Here is a 22,387-nt window from a genome sequence, read left to right as displayed (position 1 = left end):
AGGATGAAAGTTGGAGCTTCTGGTTGTATTGACACTTTCACCAGATACTCAATGTCAGTATCAAGCCCGGGCCACCAGACGTAGCTCCCTCCAACCATCTTCATCTTGGAGACCCCTGGGTGATTGTTGTGTCGCTCGGTCAAGATTGGGCACTGACCTGGACAGAGGACGACCGCTCAGGTTCCCCCTGGGATGATGCCGTCTACCACGCTCAATTCTTGGAGTTTGGATGGGGAGGGCTTCATATTCTCTATGGCGTGTTCTCCAATTCTGCCACTTAGGATCATGTTTTGCGTGCATGGGTCCTTTTGGGTACACGCCTGGGCTTGTTTTGCAGATACAGGCAGGATATCCAGGAAATGTTGTGTCATTATGACTTCTTCCATTACTGGCGGAGGGGCACAGCTTGTGGGCCTCGACAGGTGACTCAAGATGTTGGCGATGTGCGTGCCAGGAGTACTCATACGCCACCAATAATAGTGCCCAATGTTGGATCTGAGCCTAGGAGATGGAGGGATCGCTTTGTCCTCCTTTAAAGCCCCAATAGGGGGTCATGGTGCGTGATTATTGTAACGTGTCGGCCGTAGACATATGGGTGGAATTTCTTCACTTCGATTATCATGGACCATCCCTCCTTTTTCGACTTGTTCATAGCATTGTTCTGCATCTGCCAGGGGTCGTGATGCATATGCAATTGGTGCCTAGGTGCCATTGTCCCATCGATGGGAGAGGACTGCCCCTACTCTGTACGGTGAGGCATCTGTCTTGTGAATTGTAGTTGGCCAAGATGTTGGATGATAGCAGCTGGATTTCACTTTTGTAAATGCTTCATCTTGTGACACCTGCCACGGCTACCTCTGCTGCTTCTTCAACTGTGCGTGCAGGGGTGCCAGTAAAGTAGCCAAGTTGGGGATGAATTTCTGTAATAATTAATGAGGCCTCAGAATGATTTCAGCTCTGTCATATTTTGTGGATCAGTGTCCCTTTTATGACCTTTATTTGTCCTCGACAGGGTGCAACCTGCCTTTATCGATGCAGTTCCTGAAGTATCATAGCTCTGCCAACTGAAACACACACTTTTCCCACTTAAGGCTGACACCCGCAATGGATAATCATCGTAGAACTTCCTCCAGGTTTGCCAGATGTTGTTCTTAGGTGGCTACTTTGATCAACGTATCCATTTGTACATTGGAAAATGGAGCACGTAGATGAGACGGTGGTGCCTCTGTACATTTCAAGGGAGTGACTGTTGAAGTTTGATTTCAACTGGGCCAACCTTGGGTGCGGTGATACAGTTCAATTGTATCATTTTGTCCTGTTCATCCTAGACCTGAAGTGGCTTTGGCTTCCGGACTAGACGTCGTGTACTGTAGATTCTGCCAGTGTTGCCTTCAGCTTTCAGTGTCTTCCCTGTCACCTCTGGCAGCCTTTAGTATTGTCCCCATCCCAACAGCCTTCAGACTTTTCCGCCTTCCCCCAGCAGCTGTCAGTCTCCTCACCCCACCCCCAACAGCCTTCAGTGTTCCCCTCACTGCTGCTCATCTTCAATACCACCCACCCACCCCGCTTTCCCCCCTGCCCCCTCTCTTCCCTCGCCAACTCCGGCAGTAGCCTTCAGTCTATTCCCCCCTTCTGGCACCTTTCAGTCTCCCCCCTCCCCCTTCAGCAGTCTTCCAGGTTTCCCCCTCGGTATCGTCCCACATTTCCCCCCACCGCCCGGTAGCCTTGTAGATCTACCAGCACCCCCCCTCCTCGGAGTAGACACTTACCTCCCTTGACTTCAAGGCTCTCTTATCCCTGAACATATATACCGGTAGCCTGGGACCTGTCTCGTTGACCCTGGGTCTGGGCCCTTCACACGCGAAACCTGGCCCCTCTCCCTGGAGACCGGGACCTGGGCCCCTTGCCCCTGGGACCTCGCCCCCAGGTCCTGGCCTCCTCACTCAAAGGCCTTGGCGCTCTCGCTCCTAGGCCCAGGCTCCCTCACCCCAGATCCTGGCCCCCTTGCCATGAGTTCCTGGTTCCTTGACACCAGTTCCTGGCCCCCTTGTCACCTGTTCCTTCCTCCCCACCCCCACCCCTTGCCACCAGTTCCTGGCCCCCTTGCGACTAGTTCCTCAACCCCTGCCACCAGTTCCTTGACCCCCCCCCCCTTGTCACCAGTTCCTGAACCCTTTGCCACCAGTTCCTGGTCCCCTCATCCCCAGGTCCTGGCCCCTCACCCCCTGGCCCTTTGCCCTGATTCCTTTCCCGGTACCCACTCTTCCCCTTGAATATGTGTAGCTGCTCCATGAGTGCAGCACTTGCCTCCGAACACCCGTTGGTGGTTTGCTCGGCAGCTGCGTTTCTTTTGAAACCAGTCGCGATTCGCGCCATTGTGGCATGCCTCTGCTGCGGGTGGACGTTTTACCCCGTTGTCGAGTCCTAATAATGAGATACAAATCTATTGAAATTAGGTTCCCAACATGGCGGAAAACACATTCCACCAATGAAGGGGGAAGGGGATAATTGAAGCAAGCTTTCCCGCTGATGTAAACACAACTTAACCGTCTCACAATATTTTCTCCTCCATTTACTGAAACAGCCCAACGAAAATGTGAGAGGAAAATCGCGGCCTTCGGCTTGGGGATATCCAAAAATGAGGCGTTAGTCCTGTGAAGACACAACAGGGCCAGTTATATTAGAGAGTGGAATCTGTCCGTGTTAGTCAGAAATCGAGATCTCAAAACCAACTGATCGAATCAAAGATCTGCAGTCTTGTAACATCCAGTCATGACTGATATTGACATCTAACAGGAGGAGGAGTCTCCACAAATAATCCCATCGTGACTGATGGAGGAACTCGGCACATGCAAAAACCAAAGTTGAAGTATTGGCAGCCACCTTCAGTCAAAATTGCCGAGTGGGGCCACAGTCTGAGGATATGGGGTAGACTATTTAGGATAGAGATTAGGGTAAATTTCTTCACCCAGAGTGAGGTCAGCCTATGGAATTCGCTAGTTGAGGCAAAAACATTTGTATGTTTTCAAGAAGCAGTTAGATAAAGCACTTGAGGCGAAGAAGATCAAAGGATTTGGTGGAAGGCAGGATCAAACTATTGAGTTGGATGATCAGCCAGGATCGTGATGAATGATGGAGCTGGATCTAATGGCCGAATAGCCTTCTCCTGCTCCTATTTTCTATGTGTCTGTGGATGATTCATCATGTCTTCATCCCGAGACCCCAGCAACAGGGTTGCCAATCTTCATCTAATCAATTTCACGTCAGATAATATAATGAAATGATCGAAGGTGCTAGGTACTGCAAAAAGCTGTTGACTCTACAAATATCCCGGCAGTGGGGCTCCAGGGAAATGGTATGGGCATTCAACGAAAAAAAAACAGCAACAGGGCTGTAAAATGTGGATATATTTGTACATTGCTCCAGAACTAGCTGCACCGCTAACCAAACTGTCCCAGTACAGCTACAATACTGGATACACCCGACAATTTGAGAAATTGTCCAAATATGCCCTGTACACAAAAAGGACAAATCTAATCTGGCCAATTACTACCCAGCAGCCTCCTTTGATCATCATCAAAGCGATGGGAGGTGTCATTCTACAGGAGTTCCTCAGGGTGGTGTCCTGGGCACAACCATCTTTAGCTGCTTTATCAGTGACCTGCCTTCCATCATAAGGTCAGAAAACAGATGTTCTCTGATGAATGTTCAGCACCATTCACAATTCCTCAGATACTGAAGCAGTCTATGCCCATAGAAGGCAAGACCTGAACAATGTTCAGGCTTGGCCTGATAAGTGGCAAGTAGCATTTGCTCTCCACAAGTGCCAGCAATGACCATCTCCAATACAGAGAATTTAACCATCGTCCCTTGACATTCAATGACATTACAATTGCTGGATTCCCCACTATCAACATCTGGGAGGGAGGAGTGCTGCTGTGGGGGAGGTGAGCAGTTGTCTTTTTCAAAAACATTTTATTGAAGGCATTTTCAATATATACATAACCAAAAAGTACAAAAGCCAACCAAGGCAACAGGAAACAATCCCCTTCCCCCTGCATGCACCCGTTCCCCCTTTTCCAGTTTTTCACCCCAACCCCCACCTAAACAGAAAATAAAATGAGCCCCCCCCCTCCCCCCCCGCTGATGACGTTATACTCCTTAAAGAAGTCGCTGAGCAGCCTGCACCTCGAAGTGAACCCCTCCTCCACACCTCAAATTCTAACTTGATTTTTTTCCAACTGCAGGAACCCTTTCAGATTTCTCACCTGTAGCCCTGTCTTCGGTGGTTCCGAAACAAAATCCGCCTCTGGGCTATCTCTCCCCACTTGCACTCCTGGATCCTTCAACATTCCAAATAACGCCACCTGCCGACTTGGAGATACCTCAACCCCCAAAACCTTTGATATGACTCCGAAAATCCCATCCAAAACCCCCTCAACCTCGGCCACGCCCAAAACATATGCGCATTATTCGCAGCCTCCCCGCACACTGCCCACACTTATCCTCCACCCCTGGAAAGAACCGTCATGTGGGCCTGTGCACCCCTTTAAATTGGATAAGGCCTAGTCTAGCACACGGCGAGGACGCATTTACCTTCTGCTGCGCTACACTTCAGACTCCAGCCTCCAATGTCCCACCAAACTCTTCTTCCCACTTACCTCTAGCCTTTTCCACGGGAGTACTCTCCCTCTTCGTCAACTCCCCATACATGTCCGCCGCAACCCTATCCTCCCCTATTTCATCCTCGCTTATCCTGCAGCACCGGGGCACAGCATCGGAAATGATGGCACCTCCTTCTTCATAAAGTCCCTAACGTGCAGATACCTGAACCCATTCCTCTTCGGTAACTGGTACGTCCCTTTCAGCTTTGTGAGATGCTGCAGTTGCGGTCAGAGCACAGGAGGAACCACAGCAAGAGCACCCTGAGGAGACCACACATGCTTGCTACAGACAGCCACTTCTATACCCTTTCAGGGCATACTGGATCTACCCTGTCCTGAGAACTGTGAGGACCTGCCAATGACTGCAGCACCCCCTCTTGCCTAGCCATTGCTTCACAGAGCTCATGTCGGTGGTGATGACATGTAGATCAGGATGTATCACCAGTGGTTAGCACTGCTGCCTCACTGCTCCAGGATCTTGGGTTCAATTCCGGCCTCAGGTGACTGTGTGAGTTTGCACTTCCTCCCCGTGTCTGCGTGTGTTTCCTCCGGGTGTTCCGGTTTCCTCCCACAGTCCCAAGATGTGCAGGTTAGGTAGATTGCCATGCTAAATTGCCCCTTAGTATCCAAAAGTTTAGGTGGGGTTACGGGGATAGGGTGGAGGCGTGGGCTTAAGTCGGGTGCTCTTCCCAAGGGCAGACTTGATGGGCTGAATGGCCTCCTTCTGCACTGTAAATTCTACAATTCTATTCTGGATTTGACTCTCCGTGAAATTCACTAATCTCTCGATGGAGGATGAATATGTGTTCATGCCAGTGACACGGTGGATCACATGGCCCGGATTGGCTTCTCCCGTCTTTGTTTATGGGTACACATGTCCTCTCGAAGCTCATGCTTCAGCTCCAGCATCTGCTACTTTCTTGAAGTCTCCAGTGATATGTCTTCAGGCTGAAGCTTGACATTGCCTTGTCCCCTCACCATCCTCCAAGTGTGTGACCTCAGCTATCAGTGCCTCCATTAGATGCTCAGGCTTGTCTTTGCTGTGCTCACCAGATATTGGCCACTTTACTGATTGCGGTGATTGTCCTTATCTTGACAGTATTGGCACTGGTGGTGGGTGCGTGGGAATAATGTAACGGTGAACACTCTGAGGACCAGTCTCCTCCTCAGAGCTCAATTGCTGTTCCCGGTCACATCAGCCTTTGATCTGAAAGAGATAGGAGAATGTTAGAGGGAAACCAATACATCCATTATCCTATTACTAATCTGGAGCTCAATGTGATCAGTGATGGACACATCAACACCAGGTTTTAGGGTCACCGGAAGCTCTTTTGTGCTCATTCATTCAGCCACTCGCTCTCTCGGCTCCACATCCCATCTGACAATCAGTGATTGCCCGTCCTCACTCCAGTTCTTCCAGCTCCAGTGCTTCATATGTCATTGGCATATAGACGGCAAGATCTAACAGCGTCACTCTTATTGGCTCACTCTCATGTGTTATGTGCTCTCTTCAGTTAGCACGTAAATTTCCATTGCTGGTGGCAGCCTGACTGTTCATCGCTCTACAAGAATGCTACCTGCAGTCAATGCTGCTGTCTGGGCATTGACAGTGGCTGGTTAGTGATAAACTTTCTACCAATTTCACATTCATCCTTATTCACATAGATGTCTGTAAGTTTAACATTGTGTGCTGAACTCACCTTGTCAGAACACATCAGGACATATATCCTTTTGTCACATGGGAACCACTTGCCCCACCCCACAAAAGTCCTCGGCAATCTCCATAGCAAATCAGGGTAAGGATGCTGCGCCATTATACTTTGTGTCTTTTAATCACTGCTACATTTCCATTTTGTTATTTCCTTGCCGCCTGCACATCCCCATTTTCCTGTTGCTTTAAACAATTTATGTTGCTGTTATTTCCCAGTTCCAATGACAGTTCATTGAACTGAAACATTTTGCTCATCACAGATACTGCCTGACCTACTGAGAATTTCCGGCATATTCTATTTAAATTACACATTTGCAGCATCTTGCCTATTTCCCCTTCTAATTAAAGCTTTGTTTCTTGAATGTCTTACAGTGTGTATTATGAATGTCATTTTTTTAAAACATTGGTGATTTACCTTGATTCCTGTTATTTATCTCCCTCTGATCCCCAGGCTACATGATAATTCTCTCACAGCTTCTTGTGCCGAGGAGCTCGCCTCCGCTCTCAGTACAAATCGGTCACTGACTGATCTGGACCTCAGCGATAATAAACTGGGGGATTCAGGAGTGAATCTATTGTTGTGGCTCTGAGGAGTCCGGAGTGTAAAGTACAAAAACTGAGGTAAATGCCAGTTTGTGTGAGATTGTGTTTATAACTAGATATCAAACAATATATTCTGAGCACTGTTATTGGTATAATAAATAAACACTGTCCCTCATTGTCGCTGTCACTAATATGGGCTGTACCTTCTATGGAGTGGCAATCAGACTCAGATTGCCAGCCATTCTAACTATTTACCCTGGAATGCAGCCACACCTTTCTCGTCCTACCCCAATTGAGGCCTGGTGAGAAAGGAGCAGTGCAATGGGATTTGAACGCCCTGTGTCAAGGCAGGACAGTCGATGGTAAGGAAGCCATGGCCGTTGTCTTGGTGATTTATTGAGAGGATTTTGAGTGAAGATACGGTGTCTCTGGAGGCGGTTGAGGCCAAGTGGGAGCAGGGGCTGGGACTGGCGGGAAGTGGTGTGAGATGCTTTGGAGGGTGAATGCCTCAACCTCGTGTGCAAGGCTGGCGTTGATACAGCTAAAGGTGCACCTGACAAAGTCGAGGATGAGCTAGTTGTTTGAGGGGATAGATAATATTTGTGAATGGTGTGGGAGGGGCCCAGCTAGTCATGTGCAAATGTTCTGGTCCTGCCCGCAGTTGGAGAAATTTTGAAGGCTGTTTTTCAGCACCATGTCGGCGATCTTGCACGTGGACTTGGAACCTAGTACCCTTGATGGCCATATTCAGGGTGTTGGACCTGCTAGAGTTGCAGGCGGGAGGGTGTTGCAGATGTTTTAACCTTCAGCTCGCTGATCACTCGCAGGTGCGGTTTGTTGGGATAGAGGTCAGCTTCACCACCCTGTACCTCGGTATGGCTCGGGGATTTACTGGATTTCCTGCATTTGGAGAAGGTGACATTTTCCCTAAGATGGGCAAATAAGGGCACAAGAGATGGCGTTTGTTTATTCTGCATTTTGGAGAACTAGTTACTGACAACTGTGTTGCTCTCGTTATTTGGTTCTAAATATGGCGGTCAATATGGTCACCTTCCTTCATTCTAATTACGTTCGCTTTAGAGTCGCCAGGGATCTTTCGATACCGCCACAAGGTTCAAATCCGAATACTGATCAAAGAGCCGGTACACCAGTTAGTTAGTTCAAAGTCAATACTATTTATTTACACACACAGCAATATCTACTCATGCACGAAACACTACAGACTAAACTATCACTACTGCTAAAGCCTATACTTAGCTTTGGGTGCCCACTCAGTCAGAGGAACAATGGCCGTTGTTCGGATCTGAGGCTGCTGGGGTCAAAGTGGTGAAGGGGCACAGCTAAAGTCGTCCATCTGGTAGCGAGCGTTGACCTTGGACTTACTTGCTTCTGGTGTAGCTGGTGGAAGGGTCTCTCCGCTTTGAGAGCCAATTCCAAGAGAGCGATTTTCTCTTGGGGCCTTCTTACACCCGAAGGGGCTTCGCACGCTTTTGGGCAGGCCCTGAACTTGGCCCCAGTCAATTGGGCCGTATCTTGATCACTTGTATTGATCTTTTAAAAAAATATATATATTTATTAAAGTTTTTCAACACAATTTTTCTCCCTTACAAACAATAACCCCCCCGCCCCCCCCCTCGTAACAAAAAAAAAACAAGAAATCGCGCAGAGCAAGATATATACATGGCAAAATGATATATTTACACAGCTTTGTACACTGGCCCACACCCGTACGTGCCTGTTTCCCCAACCCTTCATGTTGTCTCTTGCTCATCGACCCTCCCAGGCAGTCCCCCCTTCTCCCCCCTCCCCCAGGACGTCCCCCCCCCCCCCACCCCCCCCCCCCCCCCCCGCCCCCCCCTCCAAGGTTGCTGCTGCTGCTGATCGACCTTCCTCTAACGCTCCGCGAGATAGTCTAGGAACGGTTGCCACTGCCTGTAGAACCCCTGCGCAGACCCTCTCAAGGCGAACTTAATCCTCTCCAACCTTATGAACCCAGCCATATCATTTATCCAGGCCTCCAGGCTGGGGGGCTTCGCCTCCTTCCACATTAGCAAGATCCTTCGCCGGGCCACTTGGGACGCAAAGGTCAGAATGCTGGCCTCTTTCGCCTCCTGCACTCCCGGTTCGTCCACTACTCCAAATATTGCTAGCCCCCAGCTTGGCTTGACCCGGACTTTCACTACCTGAGATATTGCTGCCGCCACTCCTCTCCAGAACCCCTCCCGTGCCGGGCATGACCAAAACATATGGACATGGTTCGCCGGGCTGCCGGAGCACCTTCCACATCTGTCCTCTACCCCAAAGAACCTACTCAACCTCGCCCCCTGTCAAGTGCGCTCTGTGGACCACCTTAAATTGTATCAGGCTGAGCCTGGCACACGAGGAGGAGGAATTAACCCTACTAGGGCATGAGCCCACAGACCTTCCTCGATCTCCTCCCCCAGCTCCTCCTCCCATTTACCCTTCAATTCGTCTACCAGCGCTTCCCCCTCCTTCTTTCAACTCCTGGTGTATTTCCGACACCTTGCCCTCCCCGACTCATACACCCGAAATCACCCTATCTTGAATTTCTTGTGCCGGGAGCAACGGGAATTCCCTCACCTGTCGCCTCACAAAAGCCCTCACCTGCATATATCTAAAGGCATTTCCCAGGTGTAACTCGAACTTCTCCTCCAGTGCCCCTAGGCTTGCAAACGTCCCGTCGATGAACAGGTCCCCCATTCTTCCAATCCCCGCCCGATGCCAGCTCTGGAACCCCCCCCCCCGCCCCCGTCCATCTTCCCCGGGACAAACCGGTGGTTACCCCTGATCGGGGACCACACCGATGCTCCCATTGCACCCCGGTGCCGTCTCCACTGGCCCCAGATCCTTAGCGTTGCCGCCACCACTGGGCTCGTGGTATACTTTGTCGGCGAGAGCGGCAGCGGTGCCGTCACCAACGCCCCCAGGCTCGTTCCTTTACAGGACGCCATCTCCATCCTCTTCGATGCCGCCCCCTCTCCCTCCATAACCCACTTGCAGATCATCGCCACATTTGCTGCCCAGTAGTAGCTCCCCAGGTTTGGCAGCGCCAACCCTCCTCGGTCCCTACTGCGTTCCAGGAACCCTCTCCTTACTCACGGGATCTTATTCGCCCACACAAACCCCATAATACTCCTGCCTAATCTCTTAAAAAAGGCCTTAGTGATCATGATGGGAAGGCACTGAAACACAAACAGAAACCTCGGAAGGACCACCATTTTGACCGACTGCACTCTACCCGCCAGCGAGAGCAGTAACATGTCCCATCTTTTCAAATCCTCCTCCATTTGCTCCACCAACCTAGTCAGATTCAGTTTAGGTAGGGTCCCCCAACTCCTGGCTATCTGGATCCCCAGATACCGAAAGCTCCCCTCCGTCCTCCTCAGCGGTAGGTCCCCTATCCCTCTTTCTTGGTCCCCCGCCTGTCATACAAAGAGCTCACTATTCCCTACATTGAGCTGATAGCCCGAAAACTCCCCAAACTCCCTTAGAGTCTGCATGACCTCCACCATCCCCTCCATTGGATCCGCCACGTACAGCAACAGATCATCCGCAGAAAGCGACACCCGATGCTCTTCTCCACCTCGGAACACCCCCCCTCCATTTATTAGACTCCCTCAATGACATGGCCAATGGTTCGATCGCCAATGCGAACAACAGGGGGGACAGGGGGAACCCCTGCCTCGTCCCTCGGTACAGTCGAAAGTACTCCGACCTCCGCCGGTTCGTCACTACACTCGCCATCGGGGCTCTGTAAAGGAGCTTAACCCAATTGATAAACCCTACCCCGAACCCAAACCTACACAGCACCTCCCAGAGGTACTCCCACTCTACTCGGTCAAAGGCCTTCTCCGCGTCCATAGCTGCCACTATCTCCGCCTCTCCCTCCTCCGATGGCATCATTATCACGTTTAAGAGCCGCCGCACATTGGTGTTTAGTTGCCTGGCCTTTACAAATCCCGTCTGGTCCTCGTGGATTACCCCCGGGACACAGTCCTCGATCCTCGTGGCCAGCACTTTTGCCAGCAACTTTGCATCCACATTGAGGAGCGAGATCGGCCTGTACGATCCACATTGCAGTGGGTCCTTGTCCCGCTTTAGGATCAAAGAAATTGTCGCTTCCGACATTGTCGGGGGCAGGGTCCCCTCCTCTCTTGCCTCATTAAAGGTCCTCACCAGCAGCGGGGCTAACAGGTCTGCGTACTTACTGTAGAACTCCACCGGGAATCCGTCCCGTCCCGGGGCCTTCCCCGCCTGCATGCTCCCCAAACCCTTGCTCAGCTCCTCCAACCCAATTGGTGCCCCCAAACCAGCCACCTCTTGCTCCTCCACCATCGGGAATCTCAGCTAATCTAGGAATCGTCTCATTCCCTCTTCCCCCGCTGGGAGCTGGGATCTGTACAGCTCTTCATAAAAGGCCTTGAATACCTCGTTTATTTTCGTCGCATTCCGAATCGTGGCTCCCCTTCCATCTTTGACTCCCCCTATTTCCCTCGCTGCCATCCTCTTACAGAGCTGGTGTGCCAGCATCCGACTAGCCTTTTTCCCATACTCGTAGGTCGCTGCCTGCACTTTCCTCCACTGTGCCTCCGCCTTCCCTGTTGTCAATAGGTCAAACTCCGTCTGGAGCCGTCGTCTTTCCCTAAGTAATCTTTCCTCCGGGGCCTCTGCGTATCTCCTGTCCACTCTCAAAATCTTCCCCACTAACCTCTCCCTTTCCATACCCTCTGTCTTCTCCCTATGAGCCCTAATGGAAATGAGCTCTCCCCTGAACACCGCCTTCAACGCCTCCCATACCACCCGCACCTCCCCGTTGTCGTTGTCCTCCAAGTACCTTTCGATACACCCCTTCACCTTCCCACACACCACCTCGTCCGCCAGCAGTCCCACATCCAGGGACGTTGGTTCCTCTCCTCTCCCAGCTCCAGTTCCACCCAGTGCGGGGCATGGTCCGAAACGGCTATAGCCGAATACTCCGTCCCCCCCCACCCTTGGGATGAGCGCCCTACCCAGAACAAAGAAATCTATCCGGGAGTAGGCTTTGTGTACATGGGAGAAGAAAGACAATTCCCTGGCCTGCGGCCTTGCAAACCGCCATGGGTCCACTCCCCCCATCTGATCCATAAACCCCGTAAGTACCTTGGCCGCCGCCGGCCTCTTTCCAGTCCTTGATTTGGGCGGTCCAGTGCTGGATCCAACACTGTATTGAAGTCCCCTCCCATTATCAGGCCTCCTATCTCCAGGTCCGGAATGGGCCCCAACATGCGCTTCATGAATCCTGCATCATCCCAGTTCGGGGCGTATACGTTTACCAACACCCCCCCACATCCCTTGCAGCCTACCGCTCACCATTACATATCGCCCTCCATTGTCCGCTACAATAGTCTTGGCCTCAAATGACACCCGCTGTCCCACCAATATTGCCACCCCTCTATTCTTCGCGTCCAGTCCCAAGTGGAATACCTGTCCTACCCATCCCTTTCTTAACCTGACCTGGTCCTCCACCTTCCGATGTGTCTCTTGGAGCATGGCCACGTTCGCCTTCAGTCCATTTAAGTGCGCGAACACGAGCCCCCTTCACTGGCCCATTCAGGCCCCTCACATTCCACGTTATCAGTCGGATTGGAGGGGCTCTCACCACCCCCCCCCCACCCCCCACGCCCCGCCGACTAACCATCTCCTTTTCTGGGCCAGTACCGTGTCCACGTCTCCCTCACCCTCCAGTCCCCCAGAGGGGGAACGCCCGTCCCGACCACCTCTTCTGTGTCCCATTCCCTTTTGGGCAGTGCAGCAGCAACCCTTTTTCCCCCCCTCCCGTCCCCCCGCTAGACCCCTGTCTAGCTTTTTTGTTCCCCCCATGTCACTCCCGTAAGTCAGTTGATGCCTGCTGACCCCGGTTTCCCCCTCCGTCCCATTGACCTCCCCGCGTAGGAGTCGCCCAATCCATATGCATTCCTTCCTTCCCCTTCCCGCCTTTCTTCCCGCACGCGGGAAAAAAAACAGCGCTTTCCAAAGCCGGCTCCGCCGCCTCTGGCGCAGCTCCTGTCACGGCCTTGTCTCTCTCTCCCCCAGCCCGTGTAAAATTTCCTGAGCGTGGTTGACCCCCTATATACAACAACCATCACACATCAAACCCCAAAACATCCCCCCCACCCTCACAAACCCTCAGTTAGAGTCCAACTTTTCGGCTTGTACAAAGGTCCACGCCTCTTCAGGCGTTTCGAAGTAATAGTGTTGGCCTTTGTATGTGACCCACAGTCGCGCTGGCTGCAGCATGCCGAATTTCACTTCTTTCCGGTACAACGCCGCTTTGGCCCGGTTGAAACCCACTCTCCGCTTTGCAAACTCCGTGCTCCAGTCCAGGTATATTGTGATCACTGCATTGTCCCACTTACTGCTCCGCTCCTTCTTAGCCCATCTCAGGACCCACTCTCTGTCCGTGAACCGGTGGAACCTCACCATCATCGCCTTGGCGGCTCATTTGTCTGGGGCTTCTTCGCCATACCCGATGTGCCCCGTCCAACTCCAGCGGCCTCGAAGGGGCCTTCATGCCCATCATCGCCTCGAGCATCGTGCTCGCGTATGCCCCGGCATCAGCCCCCTCCACTCCCTCAGGGAGACCCAGGATTCGCAGATTCTTTCTCCTCGTCCTGTTCCTAAGGTCTTCCTGGAGTCTTCCCGCCCACCTCTTGTGTAGCGCCTCGTTCTGCTCCACTCTCACCGCCAGGCCCACGAGCTCGTCCTCGTTCTGACTGACTCTTTTCTGTACCTCCTGGATCTTAGCTTCGTGGGCCTTCTGCGTGATCCCGAGTCTTTCAATTGCCGAAAGCATAGGCGCCAACATCTCTTTGCGCATCTCCTCGCACTGCTCCTCGAAGCAGCGCTTGATGAACTCCTGCAGCTCCCCTTTGTCCCTGGCCGCCGCCATTTTGTTTTCTTTCCCTCGCTTCTCCCGTTGCTCCAGTGCCGCTCCTTTGGCCGTTACACTTCTGGTCTGTTTCATAGAAGTTGGCAGTGTTTGCTTCACCAGTCTGCCCCAAAAAGTCTATAGAAACTCCTGTAAAAGGTCTGAGAGTCGGCTCCAGACGGGAGCTGCCGAATGCACGACCTACTCCTCCATGGCCGCCACCAGAAGCCTCGTCCCTGCTTCTTCAATGGCCCTGGTAGATCTTTTCACAGTTGTTCCCTCTGCTGCTAGAATTCACCTTTGATAGAGTCAAGCCAGATTGCAACTTTAAGCTTGCCCATCCCCCGCCTGCATGCTGGAAGAGGCACTCATCTACTGCTGCAGCTCAAGCCAAATCATTCACTGTTTCTGCCGGGTCTGGTAGCCAAAAGACACAACACTACTGGGGGACACTGTCAGGGGAATGCTGCAGCCTTCTTCCCACACCGGGAAATGTCAAACAAATGCCGTGGGGGCCCTGTAAATGAGCCCAAAAGTCCGTTCCAAGCGGGAGCTGCCGAATATGCGACCTAGCTCTGCATAGCCGCACCCGGAAGTCCCCACTTGTATTGATCTTGACCAATAAAGGGTGCCCTGATAGCTGGGCGTGTCCTAGATGGCCGTTGGCCTGGCGTTGTTTGTGCTTTCGGTTTGGGGAACTGGCGCCGTGATGTGGAGCCAGACGGTTACTTGAATATCTCCATTTGTTCCCGGAGATGGGCCATCAATATGCTAATGGATCTACAGTTTCAGTCTCGTCTGGGAGCTGCGGTTCCAATACACGTACAGGCTCTGTGCCTGCCTGCTTTCTCAGCATTGTCCATAGTTCCCTGCAATATTTGCAAACATCCATTTTGTATTCTGGAAGTAGCCATCCCAGATGGCTAAACATCCTCCTTGTGATCCTCAACGCGAAACATGAAGGATCACATTACCGCGTTGTCTTTGTTCTCCTCCCAAGTTGCCACCCCTAAGCACTGACAGGCTCTACACTGCTCTGTCCTATGAATTGCAACTTTTACCTCAATTATTGTATGTACATTAATCATTATAAAATTCTACGGGGCGCTATGTCATTCAGGCATGCATTACAAAATAAACAACTGGAACCTCTAACTGTCCTTAACTAAACGATCCTCAATCATTCAAAATAATTTACAACATTTTAAACTGTGCAATAGCAGCAACACAGGTCTCTCTGGCTTGGCAGTCAAGCACAGAGTTTTACATGTCTTTATTAGAACGAAACGAACACACAAAAGAACCCACATGTACTTTAATTCACTTAAAGAGGTTGGGGGTTCTGTTGAAGTCCGAAAATAGGGGATCTGAAGGTGTATACCGGGGTGCGGGAGGCTTTCCTTCGCCATTTCCTGAGTCTAAGGGTCTGAACGACACTGCAGAGTATCGCCAGTACTAACAGTGCTTCCACAATGTAGGACGGGGAATACCAGGTGATGAACCTGTCACACCAGGTCGGCGTGTCGGTAACTACCTCGGGGTACAGTGTACGGCAGGGGTCGGAAACATTCACTGCCTGTGTGGTCGGGGTCGGGGGGGGGGGGGGGGTTGAGTCCGTGCGCCACTGGAGGGATCCCGCTAAGATCCAACTGTAGAGCATAATGGTTGTCTTCATCTTTCCTTCTTTCTTTCTTTTCTTTTTCTTGAGGCTTCTGTGGTTCCGGAGAGTTTTATGGATACGAGCATAATTTCTGTTATTATCTTGTTTAAGATCTCGTCTGTCTGTCAGTCTGTCTTTTATTGCCAATTACCCATTATAATTGGTCACCATCTGTGACTCCCACATTTTTTTTTTTAAAAAAACCAAATACTTGGGACAAGACATCCGAGAAAAATACTGACGCAGTGCGAGCCACCGAGCAGCCTGTGTGATCTACCATCCCAGTGTTTGAGGATGTAAATAGCATTTGGAAGCAACCTGAGGGTCGCCATAAACAAACAAAAGAGTTTCGAACTAAAAGCGCCAAAATGGGGTGCGTATTGGCCGTGGCGGGTAAGAATGGGTGGAATCCCCAGGTAGGACGGTGACCAGTGCCGTATGTGCTTCTACCCAAGCGTAGCTGACCAGAGGGAGGTCCTCAGGCAGGGTGGGGATTAGTGCCATTTCTCCACTGCCTGAGCGACCGGCAAGAACGGTAAGAATTTGTGGTCGTCGTGGGGGTTGCATTTGTTGCTAACTTCTACCTTCCAAGCAGAAGAGCAGTTATGATCGCTTGTCTGCCGACAAACTAGTTCCTCTAACAGCCACTGGGCGTCAGAAAGGTAGTTCTGACTGCATCAAGATGTGGCGTGGGACCATGGAAAACTTTAAGTGAACAAACATTCACAGTAGCAAACAAACATACATTACAAAAATCAGAAAGGACACTAAATCTCCATCGGTTCCTTTTTACCATCATCTGGACACCTCATTGCTATAAAGCGAACAGAGTCGCAAAGAGATTTGTTTGGTGGGAGTCAGACTCTATCTCATTATCTTCTCCCGGCTGCCATACTCATGACTGGAGTAGGTGCGCTAAAGCTGCTTGAGGCGAATTGGGGCCCATCTCATCATTCCGGAATTGTCTCGGTGCCAGAATTTTGTATCGGGGTTGGAGCTGCTCGGGTTTAGTCCGTAATCGTTGGGCAGTGGGTCTGGATCAGGGGCTTTAATGTACGTTGTCACAAAGGGGTCGCTGGAATCATGTTCGAAATCGCTGGGAGAGGGGCCTGGTGCAGGCGTATAATCGTAATGTGGTGTGCTGGGGCTGTCGTCATCGCTGTCGCTGCTGGTTGAAGGAAGGGAGAGGTGGAGTCGTGCCTCTGCGGGTGGAGTCAAAGTTGTGTCTGAGGACGGGCTGGACAGGTTGGGGGAGGGTAGGAATACGTCGTTCGTGGGCGGGGCGTGCTTATCTGCTGCTGCAAGCGAGATGTGGTGTGCATGGTTGTTCTGCGAGCCATAAGCCTTAAGCTGGTTTATGTGAAACCACGCAGACTTGCCATTCGGATATGTGATCTTATACACAGAGGGGCTGACTTTATCTGAGATGGAGTAGGGTCCGGAAATTTTGGGGGAAAGGACTGAACTGGGGTTGTATCTCGATAGCATCACTTGCTGCCCTACTTCAAACTCGGTGGCGTATACCATTTTATCAAAGCAAGCTTTGCTTTGTTTCTTCCGTGTGCCAAGCCTGCTGGCTGCTGCAAGCTGGGCGAATTTCACATTTTCAATAACCTGTTGTACTGTTTTTTCATGCGTGCGGGCGGTGACTGTGGGGCTGGCTTAATCCAGTCCTAATAAATATTCTGTCCCTTTCATGGGGCGTCCGGTCATGAGGGTGTAGGGGGTGTATCCTGTGGACGTGGATACTGTGTTTTGAATGAACATTAATGCAAATAGGAGAACTGTGTCCCATGTGCTGTTGTGTTGTTGCACCATTTTTCTGAGGGTCGCTTTTAAAGTTCTGTTCATCCTTTCTACTTTGCTGCTCGATTGGGGGTGGTACGCAATATGGAACTTTTGCATTATTCCGGAAATTGTGAGGACGTTTTTCATCCCTCGTCGGGGTGATCTGCAATATACACGATGGCTGCCAGTTCTGCTGCCTGCGAGCCTATATGTCCTGGCAATTTTAACAAAATCTCTTCTAGGGTGCGTCCTCTACATAAATACCACAACCGGTAATTATTTTCCCGTTTAGAAATGTGGAGGAGCCATCCACATAGATTCAAAAGGGTGCGCATGTGTATGTGGGCTAAGGGCTCTGGTGCGTAGTACCTGCTTTCTGGGGAGCTGACTTTGTTATAAAGGGACCGGTATTATGTAAAATGGGAGCCTTAATCGGACTCTATACTGCGTGGGAGTCCCCATCTTGAAAAGATGTGCTGTGTTAGGATTTTAGCTGTCGTTTTGGCAGTGTTTGTTCTGGATGGAAAAGCTTCCACCCATTTTGTGAAGGTGTCGATGACCACCAACACATACTTAAAACCATTTCTGCAGGATGGGGTAGGGATCCTGTGTAGTTGATTTGCAAATTTGTCCAGGGGCCATTAACGGGGCGGGTGTGACTTAGCTGAGCTTTTCTTGCATATCTGTCCGGATTGTTCTGGGCACAGATGAAGCAATTCTCGATGTAATGTGTAACATTTGCTTTTAAATCAGGCCACCAGCAGAGAGGTCTGATGTGGGCTAGGTGGGTTCAATGCCCTGATGCCCATGATTGTCATGGAACTGACAAATAATTTGATTGCTGTCCTGGCTGGTGACTACATAAATGTCGTCTTTTAAAATCACACCGTCATGTGTGGTTATCGCGTTTTTAAACTGATCATAAGGGGCTGGGAAGTTGCCTTTTAAAACTTCCCTGAGCTGCTCATCGTCCTTTTGAGCCTTTGCCAAATCTTGAATGTTGGTCTGTGAGACCTGAACCGCGTGTACTGGAGCGCTTTCGGGGCGGGTGGGGGGGGGGGGGGGGGTGGTGTTCCAAAAGTGACCATGTCTGGAACCTGCCTTTGCTAGGGCATCTGCTTTAACGTTACCGGGGGGTGAGAACGATGATGACTCCGAACTTTGATGATTCCATATTGACGGTCTTTGGCCGTTTTTAGGATATGCTGGAGTAATGGAGCTGAGAGTAGGGGCTTTCCGTCTGCAGAAACAAATCCTCTAGTTTCCCACAGGGGTAGGAATTCAGTTAAACTGTTGCAGACGTATAAACTGTCTGAATATATGTCGGCTGGGGTTGGAAACGAGTCGGGGTGATCTGCAATATACACTATGGCTGCCAGTTCTGCTGCCTGCGAGCCTATATGTCCTGGCAATTTTAACAAAATCTCTTCTAGGGTGCGTCCTCTACATAAATACCACAACCAGTAATTCTTTTCCCGTTTAGAAATGTGGAGGAGCCATCCACATAGATTCTAAAGGGTGCGCATGTGTATGTGGGCTAAGGGCTCTGGTGCGTAGTACCTGCTTTCTGGGGCGCTGACTTTGTTATAAAGGGACCGGTATTATGTTTAGTGAAGATTATCTCACACTCATGTGGGGTACCTCCATACTGTAAATTGTCGGCTAGGAAAGTGTGGGTCTTGGTTCTCTTAACTGTTATGTCCCGTCCCTATAAGAAAAGGGTCCAATGGGCTGCGTGGATCTGGCTGACTGTGCCATCCTTAAGTCGACCATCTAGTAGTAGTTGTGTTGGGGGGGGGGGGGGGGGTGTTCAGTGAGAATGGTGATGGGGTTGAGTCCTGTAATGTAGGCAAAGTATTGTACTGCCCAAAAGACTGCGAGCAGGTGCCTTTCGCAGGCAGAAAATCCTTGCTCGACTCGATCTAATATGCGTGAGGCGTATGCCACGGGGCCTAATCGATCATGTTGTTCTTGGAGGAGCACGGCCGAAAGGGTTCGGTCGGTAGTTGCAACCTCAATTGCGTACGGGGAAAGTGGATCTGGAACCTGTAGTGCGGGGGCTGTGCTGAGGGCCCTTTTTAAAGCATCCACGGCATCCGTGTGCTGTGGAAGCCATTCCCAAGGTGCTTGTTTCTTGAGAGGTTCGGATAGGGGCGCTGCTTTTGTGGCGCAACCGTCGATATGGTTTTGGCAGTAACCAACCAGTTCTAGAAATGACCGGAGGGCTGAGACATTATGGGGCAGGGGTAATTTGACGATCGAGTCGATTCTTTTATGCTCGATCTCACATTTGCCATGTGTGATTAATGTACCTAAGTAAATCACTTTTTCCTTTAAAATCTGGGCCTTGTGGTTTACTTTACAGTCAATTTGTTGTAGGAGTCCTAAAAGTTTGGCGAGAAGCGAAATGTGCTCTCCCTTTGTGTCTGTCTGTAGTAGCAGATCATCTACATATTGGACCAGGCAATCGGGTCAGGAAAATTTTGCTAATTCATTTGTCAGCTGTCGGTGGAAAATGGAGGGGGAGTTGTGGAAGCCTTGTGGAAGGCACGTCCACGTATACTGCTGTCCCTGGAATGTGAATGCAAATTTGTATTGGCACGCTTTATCCAATGGAATGGACCAAACGCCATTGCTAATGTCCAAAACCGAATTTTTTTTTGACCGTAGTCCCTGTTTGAGCATGGTCTCTGGACTCGTGGCTACGGTGGGGGCTGCTACTGAGACTTTGTTCAGTTCCCGGTAATCAATGGTCAGTCGCCATGATCCATCGGGTTTCCTGACGGGCCAAATTGGTGCATTATTCGTGGAGGCTACTGATCGGAGTACACCTTGATCAAGCAGACTCTGTATCACTTTTGAGATTTCTCCCCCTGCTTCTTGGGGAAAACCGTACTGCTTTTGGGGTCTGGGGTCGGGACCTGTAATATACACTAAGCCAGCGATCTTGCCACAGTCGTGCTTGTGCTGTGCAACTGCTGCTTTGTGTTGCTGCACGACTTCCCTAACTTGTTGTTCGAGGGTCGAACCAGGAGTCTCCTATTGTGCTGATCCGATTTTCATACTCTCCAACTGTGAATGTGGTGGAGCTCGTGCTGCTTTTGCCATTCTCCACACACATTTATTTACTGGGTCAAATGAGAGGTTGTGGGAGCTCATGAAGTCAATTCCTAAGATGTGTTCGGCTGTCTGGCGAAGATCGACCAGAAATACGGGGTGTTTAGTTTTAAGTTCCCTATCTGCATTGCTGCAGGGGCTGTGATGTGTCCCTGCTGTAAATGCCCTGTAAAACCACTGAGTGTAATGGTGTCTGTCGTGGGCCACGTGTCTCGCTGAAACATCGTGGAGGAATTGAGCGTGGTGCGGGACCCGCCTGTGTCCCAAAGGAATACTACGGGGTGTCCCCGGACTGTGCCTGCCACTACTGGTGTTGTAGACTAAAGTTGGGGAGCCCTAACACCGTCAGTCAGTGCCGTTCATATCTGCGTTCTCAGAACGGGCGCTAACACTGTGAATTGGCGTGGCCCTATTCTTATTTAGGGTGTCTGTCTGTGATTTCTCTGCTGTTTCTGGGACGCATTGCACTCTCGTGCATAGTGTCCTAATTGTCCACAATTATAACACTCCTGGGATTTGGGTTGCTGTGGGCTGTTCCTGCCCTCATTTACCCATGCGGGGTTCTGGTGCGTCCTAACTGGATACATGTCTGCCTGTTCTTCCTCTGTTCTAACAAATGCGGTATTGCCTTGGATGGACTGTTCCCAAGAACGGGACAATCTTTTCAAAACCCATTTCTCGTTGTGGGCCTCTCGAGGGGTCGTAATCTGAGCAAGCTCTCTGTCCTGCCTCTGTCGCATGAGAGACTAGGATGCAAGTCCATTTGGCCATATTATCTGGGGACAAATGGGCGCGGGCTAACTCTCCGAGTACTGCTGTGAAATGTATCCACAAGTGTCCTGCAAACGCTGTGGGGTGCTCTGTTTTATTTTGCCTATACTTGTTTCGGCCTTCTACGGGGTCTCCTTTGTTACAGCCGATCGCATCTAGTATCGCTGTGTGCATTTCTTGGAGTATGCCTCCTCCTACATTTTGTGGGTCGGGAAGGGCTGCCACGACTAAAGGGTCGAGGCTTAAAACTGTGAGCTTCACTTGCTCCTTTTCATCCAGGCTGTACATGGTCGCCTGCTGTTTTACTCTAGCAAAGAACTGGTGGTGGTCCGATGTGGGTAGGAATGGTGTTATTTTATCACACGCGTCTCTTAATTGGGTGACGGTTAACGGGGTAGTGTATAGGAAATCTGAGTTTCCTTCTGCTGCTGCCCTGCGATGTGTGGTTACAAGGTTCATAGGGGTGTGTTCTGCTTGTGCAGTCCGGGGTTGGGGTGCTTTTCGTTTCTGGGGTTTTTCCTGTGTACATGTCCCATGTACATATCTGTGGGAAGTCTCATTGAACTCCTGCCAATTGGGGCCATTTTCCTGGTCTATCTGGGGTCCAAATGTGCTCTGAAATCCACTCTGAATAGAAAGCAGAGATTACAATTCTGCAATTTGCTTCCGGCACTTTGCGTGATCTACCGAGCTCTGCCTTTGTTCCGTCGTGGAAGTGTGGAGTGCTCTTAGGGCTCCTTTTAAATCGCTGCACTGTTTCTGCAACTGCTCAACCTGTTGTTCGGTTTCCTGTCTTACCATCACCGCGCGTTGCGTGTCTTGGTAGGCTTTGTCATATTGGGACTGAAAGCTGCTCAAATGGGCGAGACAAGACTGGTGTGCCCGCTTGGCATCCTCCACCTCCTTGTCCCTCGCCGCTAACTGCTCTCTCAGTTCCTTGTTCTCTCTCTCATTTCCACTCAAATGTCCTTCACTACTCTTGTCGCTCTCCCCAATTTCTCTGCGGAGCGTCCTCACGACCTCCTCTGTGCCTCGTATTTGTGCCAAACAGGACACGATAGCCATCGGCTTGCGCGCTTTCCCTAAGCTCTTCTTATGGATCTCTGTCAGGTTCTCCCACCAAGTATGCCCTATACTTCCAGGACCTGTTTCATGATTGGCGCCGAATTCACTCGAAAGGGGCCATCCTTTCCCTTTGAGATATT

At 50.8% G+C, this 22,387-nt stretch overlaps 1 pseudogene; it reads left to right on the top strand.

Annotated features, from left to right (window-relative positions):
- The window catches only part of LOC140411382 (NACHT, LRR and PYD domains-containing protein 3-like), a 219,801-nt pseudogene that overhangs the window by 155,848 nt on the left and 41,566 nt on the right, over window positions 1-22,387 (top strand).

Source organism: Scyliorhinus torazame, chromosome 4, assembly GCF_047496885.1.
Source record: "Scyliorhinus torazame isolate Kashiwa2021f chromosome 4, sScyTor2.1, whole genome shotgun sequence".
Taxonomy (NCBI): Eukaryota; Metazoa; Chordata; class Chondrichthyes; order Carcharhiniformes; family Scyliorhinidae; genus Scyliorhinus; species Scyliorhinus torazame.
Note: the sequence above shows the minus strand (reverse complement) of the source record. Positions and strands in the feature narration are given on the sequence as shown.